This window comes from Podarcis cretensis (assembly GCF_951804945.1).
Source record: "Podarcis cretensis genome assembly, chromosome: 7".
Lineage (NCBI taxonomy): Eukaryota > Metazoa > Chordata > Lepidosauria > Squamata > Lacertidae > Podarcis > Podarcis cretensis.
The window spans coordinates 38,358,564-38,370,039 of NC_137176.1; the positions used below are offsets into that span (position 1 = coordinate 38,358,564).

The window sequence follows — 11,476 nt, forward strand, 5'->3', positions numbered from 1 at the left end:
TGACAGAGAGCCAGCCTGTACATCTGTGTCTGTCACCAAGGACCAAGAGGCGACTCTGCCGGCACAAACAGACTTTGTACGCTCAGCCTACTCAGAGGAGTGCTTCCTTGCCCACCCAGCCCTGAGTCTTGGGGTGCCAACTGTGTGAATGAATGAGCTCTCCTGTCGAGTAGGGTGGGCACAAGGGCCGTTTCAAACATTGGCTCTCATATAATACCTAGCCATGGACTTGTATAACCAAACTTATATATGGGAACAGTAGTGAATCTTGGAATAAGGCATTTAATTTTAACAGCTGAGTACCAAATCTGTGAGTGGGAGCCAGGACAGAGTACTCTGGCTCCACCCCTCCCTTGTTATTCAACATGTCTTCTATGAGTTGGACACTGACTGTGTGAAGCAGGAAGCCTCCGATATTCATGGAAGCTCCCTATGAGTTTTAGAATGAGGGGGAAAAACAGACATTAAACCACATGGGAAGCCTCCGTGGATCCAGAAGGCTGTGTGCTTCACACAGTCACTCAACAATCCATGGAAGGACGAGGAGGAGGGGCTCCTGGTAACATGGTTACTTTACTCCCAAAACACACGTGACTATGGCTAATGTGAGAAGACTTCATGTGCTTTAATCTGCTTTCCAGATGTTGCTGGACTACAGCTCCCATCAGCTATGCTGTGGAACATCTGGAGGGCAACCCCCTTGGCTACCCCTGCTTTCAGCATTAATATCATCTTGAGAGCAATGCTGGAAGGTAACTCTTCATGTTTATTTCGAGTGGTACATTCAAATACAAATACCTAAGTGGCTGAAGTTTACTTAAATTTCTATTGATTTTACCTGATGCTGAACTTCTCCTGACTGCATCTCGATATTGGGAAGTGATATGCTAAGTAATGCAATTAAGGTACAATGTTCCCTGAAGTTACAATTAACTATGACCTTTCTGTGGTTGAAAGTCACAGCACTGCCAAGAGCAGAGGGAAGGAGCTGAAATGTGGAAGATGATCCAACACCTTTAAAATTTTGACAAAAGCCTTTTAAATGCATTGGATTCTTTGGAGATGTTTTAATTAACTCTGTCTTCCATAATGGCCATTTTATTAAAGTCTTGGGCTTGGAATGATGTCAGCTGAGCTTGATCCACACGGCGCATCTGTTCTCAGCCGGATTCCTTCGTGCTTGGTGTACATTTTATGGAGCCATGTAAAGGAGGTTGGATCCTATCCAAACGATGAGAAGTAAAAATCTGCTGGGTTGCCTTTGAGCTTGTCATCACTCTGTTGTGTAAATACCTCAAAAAAGTGTGTTTTGGCTATAGGTCCTGTCTAGTTATGAGCAAAGTTAATAAACGGGGGGTGTTGAAGGAGCTGGGTATGATGACACAAATCATGACATGGTAAAAGAGACTGTGTGGGGGTTATTGTTGTTTTTGTTGCTGTTGTTGTTTAGTCGTGTCCGACTCTTTGTGACCCCATGGACCAGAGCATGCCAGGCACTCCTGTTCTTCCACTGCCTCCTGCAGTTTGGTCAAACTTATGTTGGTAGCTTCAAGAACACTGTCCAACCATCTCGTCCTCTGTCGTCCCCTTTTCCTTGTGCCCTCCATCTTTCCCAACAACAGGGTTTTTTCCAGGGAGTCTTCTCTTCCCTTATTGTTGACTACAGCTGGGAGCAAAGTCTTGACATTGAGCACTAAGAGTTGTAGTAGCACTAAGCAGAATGTTCTGTCAGCGCAAGGATTTCTCCTTGTGAAATGGAACGTCCTACTCTCCTCTCCTGTACACCCCCTAAATCCGTTCTTGGGTCCCCGTACCCCCACCTTCCAAAGCAGATGTGAGGATGGCATGAGTTGTACACAGAGGGAGGAAAGTATCAGGAATCACCTTGTGCTAGTGCTAATTCTTGGAAGTGTGCTGATAAAAGGAGCTGAGCACTGGTTCATCTCCCATAATGAGCACCACTGCTTAAACACATTTGCAGGGGGGACAGGATGAGATGAGTGATGGGAGGTAGCAGCAAGCAGCAGCAATACCACATCATGGCTCTGGAGGTCTCAGTGATAGAGCAGGGTGGCAGTAGTGGGACATTAGTTCTGGACCTCAGCATGTTTTTGACAACGATGACCCTTAATTTTTTAGAAAGCTAAGGAGGCTACTAACATTGTTTCCTAACCTTGAGAAGCAAATAAGGAAATATGCTGCATCAAATATGTTCTGCAGTTGAAAGAGGGATTTTCTGGGTCAGGGTTTTCCCCCCTCCCCAGTGTTTGATAAGAGATGTGAGGTAAGATGCAGCTTAATTTCCCCTCATGGCTTTAACAATCTTTTAGTATTGACATTTTGTACCCCCATGTGATATAAAGTTGTTATGATTCCTTTTCACCCAGCCAGAGTCATTGCTAATTCCGAAAGCGCCATAGTTGTTCGTTGAGTTTTTTCATTCTTTCTGTGGCTGATTGCTAGATAAGAGCAGTTTTCTAGCACAAAGCAAGCACGATTCCCATAAAACAGGTAATTATATTGATGCTTTTAAAGCACAGTGACTTAAAAGTACAAAGCCTGGGCATATTCTATTTTTATTGTATAGTTCGACTTCCTACATCTTATTTCATAGATTCTTCTTTTTCTTTTCTTTTTTTGTACTTGCAATCACTTCACCACTTTAAAACTGTAATGTAAAAAGTTTAATATGACATTTTTAAAAATCACTGCTTCCAACACTTTTTCTGTGCAGTTCTTTCCTGCACTCTTGCCCAAGTATAAATTTTAAAAGTGAAAATATAATAAGTAGACCAGCCAGTGAATGGATGTCATGTTATTAATCCAAACATCTGGCCTTGCACACATTGCCAGTTCTCAAAATGATAATGAATTAGTGGCAATCAACTTGACAAAGTTTAAAGAACAGAACTTGATAGTTGAGTGGATTTGGATACATTACTTTTTGAAACAAATGGAAGGTTCAATATAGAGATTATTTTCTTTTGTCTTTGGGTTGCACAGGCCAAAAGGATTACCGTATTTACTCGAATCTAATGCTCACCTTTTTTTGGCCAAATTAAGGTGTGCATTAGATTCTATGGGACATTTACATTCACCAGCAAATACATTTTTTGGTTTCAAACTTCTTAAAACAGGTGCGCATTAGATTCAATGGGACATTAAAGGTAAAGGGACCCCTGACCATTAGGTTCAGTCGTGACCGACTCTGGGGTTGTGGTGCTCATCTCGCTTTGTTGGCCGAGGGAGCCGGCATACAGCTTCTGTTTTTTTGTTTTTTTTTTTTACGACGATTCTCATTTTATTTTTTATTTTTTTATAATAATTTTTATTAATTTTCCACACAAATAATAAAGAACAATATAAAACAATACAACTTCGAGCTCATCAGTTCATTCCCTTCTTTCTTTGACTTCCCCATATCTCCCCATCCCTGCATCCTTGTTTAATAATTCTTTAGCAACCCTTAGGTCCATTATCTTAATTCCCTTTCATAAAAAATTTCTTAAGTTTTTTTGTTCCGGCATACAGCTTCTGGGTCATGTGGCCAGCATGACTAAGCTGCTTCTGGCGAACCAGAGCAGCGCACGGAAACACCGTTTACCTTACCTTTACCTATTTATCTACTTGCACTTTGGCGTACTTTTGAACTGCTAGGTTGGCAGGAGCAGGGACCGAGCAACGGGAGCTCACCCCGTGGTGGGGATTCGAATTGCCAACCTTCTGATCGACAAGTCCTAGGCTCTGTGGTTTAATCCACAGTGCCACCCATGTCCCTCAATGGGACATTAGACTCAAGTAAATATGGCAATCCTTATAAATTATAATTTATGCTACTGGTTTATTGACTGTGTTTTGCTAATTGGAAAACTATATCTGGAGCTTTGTACAAATGGCCTTTCAAAATTCTCTACCACATTTATTTGCAGAGAAATGGTGGGGAAGGGAACAATTGCATCACATTTCTTCATGGGGGAAGAAAAATTCTCCCTCAATAGTTTCTTGGAAATGGGGCTTAGCATTATGGGTAGCAGTTGTGAGAGATTTGCAGTCAAACCTAACTGTGTATGTGAAGGAGTTAAGGACCACAGAGTTCTAATTTGCTAGAGTAGGCTCCGTGATGCAATGTCCCCTCTTCTCCTGAGAGCCAGGAAGCAAGACTTGTTTCTTGTTGCTTTCTCTCTCGCTCGCTGCATGCAACAGAGGCAAACATGCCTCAACACATCTCTCTGCCTCTGAGGTTGCCCTGGCTGTATTTTTCAACTAAGAATATTTACCTGCATTTTAACATTGCTACTAAGGACAATGCATCACTGTAAGTAAAGTCTATTTTAAACTTGCTTCGTTGTGTGGTCTGTTTCTCTGCAGGAGGGGGTCAAAGGAGTCAAAGTTGGCTCAGTTAGCTGGAACATATTAAACAAAGGTTTAAAAGCCTAAGCCTATGCCTATGCTTCACTAAATCTGCTTAATGATGGGATTGAAACTCTGTTACTGGGGCTCTTTATATGCAAGCTGTGCATTTTTTAAAACAAGCACCAGCTGGTTTTCTTTTCTTTTTTTTCTAACCTGCACATATAGGTCCGCAGAGAATTAAATGTAATTAATATATCCTCTTACGGAGGCCTATTGGCAGTAGCATAGTTTTTCCTTTTCCTGATGTTGAGCAGTCTGACCACCATTTTATATGCTCCATAGTGTACTGCCCCCCTAGCATCATTCTGAAGCATGGGGTGGTAGGAGGGGGTGAGGAGAAGGTAGACATCACAAAATGGTGAAGAATATATAGAGAAGATTGAGTGGTCTTCTTTTTCTGTGAATGTAAGCTGCAGAAGAAACTCACAGCTTGGAGCTTGCATGAGTTTATGTCTGAATTTAGATTTGAGCCGATAACCATTTTATGGGCTGTGAAAGAACCATTTAATCCTTAGAGAAAACTGCTACCAAACCTTTATGTAAATGTTCTAATAAGATTCCCCATGCTGTCATTAAAGGCCATTTGGTAGGCAAACTGTTAAGTTTTTGAGGTAAAAAGGTTGCCAGATCACCTTTAGCTTGAGGTGAAGCAATACAGTGCACATGTGGCCTGCCTGTCAAAAGTCAATATAGTTACTATGTAGAAGGAAGTTATCTTTAAGGAGTGTTCTCATAAAGATAAGGGATAATGCGAGCATTTACTACATAAAGTAGCACAGTGGTGGGTTTCAATAAAAGGACAACTTTAACATTTGGTCTCAGTGCAGTGGAACTATAATATATTGCTGCAAGTGGTGAGAGCAGTAGAAATAAGATATAATTACAAAGAGCAGCTAATCTATCACATGTGGTGGCAGGATTGCTGCAATTGACTCCTTTAAAAAATACAGGGTGTTGAGGAAATGTTCAACAGGAACTGAAGGGTGCTTTTTTTTTATGAGGACATTTGACCTGAAGTTCTGCTAAACAAGAATTTATAAGATAAGACAAGCACATTGGAAATCTTTACAGCCGTGTCAAGCTGTCTGCTGATATCCCAAAATGATCAGTTTATCTCTGAGCACCAAACACATCCAACAGGCAAATAATCACTTTTGAAATAATCTGAAAATCTGGGTTTCACACACCTTGGTGGAATGTGAACTGCAAATCAGGAAACAGTTGTCATATTTGTATTTTTTTGCTCTGATGAATTCCTTGACATCAGCTTCTCCTCATTTCAAGACAGCATGTTCATCCTAGATTGGGTTTTTTTTATTGATAAGATTTTTTAATGAGGTTTGAGTGTTTGGTAGTGAAAAGAGTTCACTGGCCATTTAAGCTTCTGTGATTTAAATAGCTGCTTCTCTGTGAATAACGCTTTTACACGAAATTGAATAACACTTTCACATTAATGAATATGAACTGGCTAGACAGGTATTATATGGCCAGCAATTTTAATACATAAGGGCACCTAAACGAAACACTAAACCTTCAAATATTTAAGATTATAGACAGCTATACGCAATATTTTCCTTTTATTGGGAGATAATTTTCCAATTAAAGATCTCCCCTTACACTGGATTATGTGAGTAGGGGGCCTGTGTTGAGAAAAGGGCTTATCATTTTGGGTCTACAAAGGTCTATTAACTTTTCCCAGCTAAATTTGAGATCTACTCAGCAAAGCAGGCAGGAAGGAAAGTGTCCTGTAAGTTTGTTTTTTAAATCCCCCAGTCACCCAGAGCTCATTTTGGGGTAACTTGGAAAACTGTAAGAGTGAGGGGAGGAAGAAGCCCCATTGTGCAAGTGGACATCCACTTAAACTACATTGGATTTCAGCCAATAGTACTTACTTCTGGGAAGACATAATAGAACTGCACTGTTAATGCTTGTCTTCAAGTCAAGATGACAAGATCTATTTATATGACTTACTTTATATGAAAGTAAGCACCCTTTTAAAGGTGGTCTTCTTTAACGTACAAATGTAGTGTGTTTGATGGGGAGAAGAATTAAGCAATACACATCTTCCCTTTTGTCTGTTTGATAACACAGAAAATATTCCAACTGGAACTCAGATATTAAAGATTCATCTCTGCTCCTGTATTTAAAGATTACATTATGTGAGAGCATCAAAAGTAAACAAATCAGGAATCAAAGGGTGGCATTCAACTGAGTTTTACTCAGAATAGACCCACTGAAATTAACGGGCCTAACTCAGTTCATTAATTTCAGTGGTTCGGTTCTATCCTGAGCAAAACGTAGCTGAATGTCCTCCTAATAATTTCTTGACAAGAGAAATTATGCGCACGCACACACGCACACACACTCACACTTCTTTTACTCCAAGAATTTATGTCCTTGTTCAAACTGGAGCCTTGGCAGTTTGAAAACTAACATGAAGTAGACATGCAATGTTTGCTTAAGCTTTTTTAAATGTCAAAATGAAAAGGTCATAATATTATGTTCAGGTTGCTGAAAATGAGAATAGGGCATTATAAGTGTAGTCAGAAACTAGTTTTCTGTACTTGCAATTTATAAAATGAACTGTAACCTTGCTACTCTGTTTGTTGCCCTTTAAATAGAAAATGTCTTCCTTTCCTGCAATTTCTTGTGCTTTCCATTGCTCCTGTATTGGGCAGACAAATGTTCTGTATTGTACCTACTGGTATGTTATGAAATACAACAAATCCCAGATTTTTAGAATGATGTGTATTATTATTATGAAGACTTTTCAGTCTAATCTGAGATCTGTTTTCCCCTGAGTACAGTTTGGATAGTGCAGACTTTACTGCAAACAAAACAATTGTCCTCTACCATTATTTAGGAACATCACCCAACCCCCAGTAATGCTCATTGCCAGGCTAGTAAATTCAGTCTCTATACTAATACAATAAATAAGGCAGCAGCTTTCACAGGGGAATAACTTGAAACTGCTGGTGATGGATGATAGAACATCAGGTACTGAAGAAGCTGTATCAATATGATGAGTGCAGCAGAAGAATTCCTTGCATTGTCCTTTGTTAAAAGAGAGTACCGTATTTTTCGCTCTATAAGACGCACCAGACCACAAGACGCACCTAATTTTTGGAGGAGGAAAACAAGAAAAAAAATATTCTGAATCTCAGAAGCCAGAAGAGCAAGAGGGATCACTGTGCAGTGAAAGCAGCAATCCCTTTTGCTGTTCTGGCTTCTGGGATAGCTGTGAGGCCTGCATTCGCTCCATAAGACGCACACACATTTCCCCTTTATTTCTTAGGAGGGAAAAAGTGAGTCTTATAGACCAAAAAATACGGTAAGTGTTTTTGGAGAATGGAGAAAATGATGAGACAACTTCCATGAGTACAACGCTATGTGTCTGCAGCACCCAGCTTGTGCTTGGGGTTTGTGATCCTACTGTTCTCCCTACGCTTGTCTAAGCAGTAACATAACAACCCAATGCTGTAGACATGAACATACTTTTCTGTACATCTCTAAGTTCATCCAGATGGCTGCCTACTGGTTATCCTTCTATTCCCCATTTCTACTCTTCTAGATGAATAATGACTTCTACCTGGTATTCAGAGCTATTTATTTTAGAAAAAGAAGTGCCAGAACTCACAATTAATAGCAATGGTGCCCACTTGAGAGGTGCTGGAACTGAGTTCTGGCAAGTTCTGGCTGACAAAAAGCCTTGCATACCCCTACTGAGGCAAACTCTCCCCTACAATTTCATCAGTGATAGTGTTTAATCAAGCCTTGGATAAAAAAAGGTAACATTTAATGTTCCACAGCTATTTAAAAGGTTAAAGGCATTGACTCTTAATAGCTTTATTATACATTAATTTTTCTGTTCTGCTGCTTGTTTTACTCAAAAGCTACAGTGACTAACACAGATAAATTTGAAGTCTGCCTACTTTCAACTCCTACTTCTCCTTGACATATTCAAAATGTATAGTGGCTAAATGTTCCTGGTAATGCTTGTCCCAAGAGTGACAGATGACAAGTGCTACCACTGCCTTAGGCTGCTTGAAGTTATAAAAAGATTCCTTTTAGCTTCATCATTACAAATTCTCCTTTTATTCCAGAGAGCACCATTTGCATAGTCGATCCATCAATAAGTCAAAAGTGCCAGGCTGACACTTAAACTTGCACAGAAGTCCAATTATTGCAATTTTGTCTGAGGCAATGATATGGATTGTATAAATGATGGTGCCATAAATATTCCAATACAAGAATATAAAAGGAATATTTATTATTTATGCCATGTCCACAGCACAAAATGGCACAATGGCTTTGAGAAGATGGGCATAGATTTGCTGTGCATTGTCCCACATCTGCAATCCACATGTCAAACAAAATGACAGCAAATGCCCACTTGATTTTAAAGGTGTTTCTCTGAAATAAGCCCTTTGTGTTGCTAAAGCACTTCCATTTTGTCCCTACACCTCCATTTTGGTTTTGTAGCTGGCAAGGGTTAGCAGCTCATGGTGCTTGTGCTGTTCTGTCAAGACAACCACCTCCCAATAGAGAGGAATGTAGCTTAGCCTAGCTCATGAATGGCTGTAGCTCAATAGCAAAGCATCTATTTTAAATGCAGAATGCCCCAGGTTAAATCCCCATTATCTTCAGACAGAGCTGAGAATGCTGCTGGTCTGAAACCCTGAAGAGCCATAACCAGTCAGTGCAGACTGTATTGAGCTAGATGGACAAATTATTTGACTCAATATAAGGCAACTTCCTATGTTTCTATTCTAATGCAGTTGGGGCAACATGTTATCACTCAGCATAGTGTTGGTCCACAGCAGCTTACGCCAGGCATAGGCAAACTTGGCTCTCCAGATGTTTTGGGACTACAACTCCCATCATCCCTGACCACTGGTCCTGTTAGCTAGGGATGATGGGAGTTGTAGTCCCAAAAGATCTGGAGGGCCGAGTTTGCCTATGCCTGGCTTACACCATAATAATGTTTTTGTTGCCAGTCAAAATAGGCAACAGTAACAGGATGGCAAATTGTCTGACCTGCAAGAAGGCAGGGGTTTTTTTTTTGTATTCTTTTGAGAGCCTTGTCCAACTTGATGCCTTCCAGATATTTTGGACTGCAGCTCCCATCAGCTCTAGCCAAACATTTCCAACAGTCAGGGGTGATGGGAGCTGAAGTTCAACACAACTAGAGGACACCAGGTTGGGGAGGACTGATCCATCACAACAAAGGCTTTGGAAACAGGATCTCCAACGGGTTTGCATGAGAGAATGTGATTCCTGAGATTTCCGAGATACATTGGTCCCAGCTCATTCAGGTCTTTGTCTTCTGCTCATGACTACAGGGTGCTTCTAGACTGTTACCATTTCCAAGTGGCCTTCAATCATAGATCAACCAGTTCAGGTTGTACAATTAGATTTTGAGCTCTTGTGTAACAAACCCTCCCCTTAAAAAGAGACTTTTTTCTAGTAAGGAAAGTGTTGGGAAAATGCATTGGAAAGTGTGGGATAACTCTTGCTTGACACTAATTATTTAACCTCTTCACACACAAATCAGGGTGAATGTTCAATAAACATTCATCAACTGTGGCACCGTGGTTGGTTTAGATATAGTGTTCATATCTATTAAAGTTACGTCCACTTTTTGCTTGCATGCTTTTTGCTTACATGACCTTTGTTTTGTTTAAGAATTCTTAAAAATGAACCATCTCAGGATTTAAAAGGCAAGAAAGCAATTCTGCGTGTGGGCTGAAACAGATGGAAAGGACGGAAACAATTTGATTTCAATTTAGATCAATAGCCATGTAAATTATACCACTTATAGTCATCAATTTTAGCATAAGACTGTAGACATAAAAACTAATCCCAAGGAAAAAGATATATATCAAATGATAAAAGATGTTAACTGTATAATAAAATCTATCCATGATGTCCATTTTATGGGTCTTTTTTGTAATCAGTACTTATTACTGTAGAATAATATGAATGTATTAGCATAAATATTCTGAACATGCAGTTGGAAAAGTGTATAGATTTATACTGGAAGATGGTCAAAAGTATACTGAGGGAAAGGAGACAAATATTTCACTGCTATGTGCACTCAAGTATTTCTATAGTTCTGGGGTGGGTGGAATGTAGTGGTGGATTGTGAAGCCCTGCTGGTTTACACTGGCCAGAGTGGAGGCTGAGGAGGGCTGTGCAGAAGAAGGGCTGTGCAGAAGAAGAGTTTGGATTTGATATCCTGCTTTATCACTACCCTAAGGAGTCTCAAAGCGGCTCACAATCTCCTTCCCCTTCCTCCCCCACAACAAACACTCTGTGAGGTGAGTGGGGCTGAGAGACTTCAGAGAAGTGTGACTAGCCCAAGGTCACCCAGAAGCTGCATGTGGAGGAGCGGGGAATCGAACCCGGTTCACCAGATTATGAGTCCACTGCTCTTAAGATTTTTCTGGGCTAAATACACATATTCTGTGGACCCACTCACAAAAAAGGGCACCAGTCTGCATATCCTTTGTGTCACATGCAAATTTGTGTTCTATTTTCCATGTTGTCTGAAGGGCTCCAAAATAAATCATGGCTGCCCACACTTCCTCCAACCCCCCCCCTCAAAAACAAACAAACCCATGAGGGAATTCTTTGGTTGTCTTTCCTGGGGCTTTAATTGCAGTGTTGCCGCACAGGAAAGTGGCAATGTGAAATACCACTTCTAAGATGATTTGAAGAATGAGAGGATGCATGAAAACACCTCTTGGTCGCCTTAAAATTTAGGCAAGCATGACAAAAAAAAAAAAAATCCTTACCTCACTATTATAATTTCACCAGGATGCATTTCCCCCCATATTAAATGTTGGAAAACAGTAGAAAAGAGATGGGACAGGTTGGGGTTTTTTTTGGTACAGTATTATCCAGAACAGTAACTAAATAACAGTCTAAAAAGTTGGATGTGTCATCTTCTCACTGATTGCTTGACAGCTTGCAATGTGTTCCCACCTATACAGTACAAGTTGGAGATATGTTCCAGAATTAATTGCTAAACTAATATTAGCCATTAAAAGGATAATGTCCT

At 40.3% G+C, this 11,476-nt stretch overlaps 1 long non-coding RNA gene across 1 annotated transcript in view; it reads left to right on the forward strand.

The window, feature by feature from the left end:
* The window catches only part of LOC307219666, a 29,154-nt gene extending 18,973 nt beyond the window's left edge, over window positions 1-10,181 (forward strand). The window contains exons 2-3 of the long non-coding RNA XR_013840501.1: window positions 642-752; window positions 10,099-10,181. This is a non-coding gene — a long non-coding RNA (uncharacterized lncRNA). The remainder of the gene's footprint in view (window positions 1-641; window positions 753-10,098) is intronic.
* The last annotated feature ends 1,295 nt before the right edge of the window (window positions 10,182-11,476 follow it).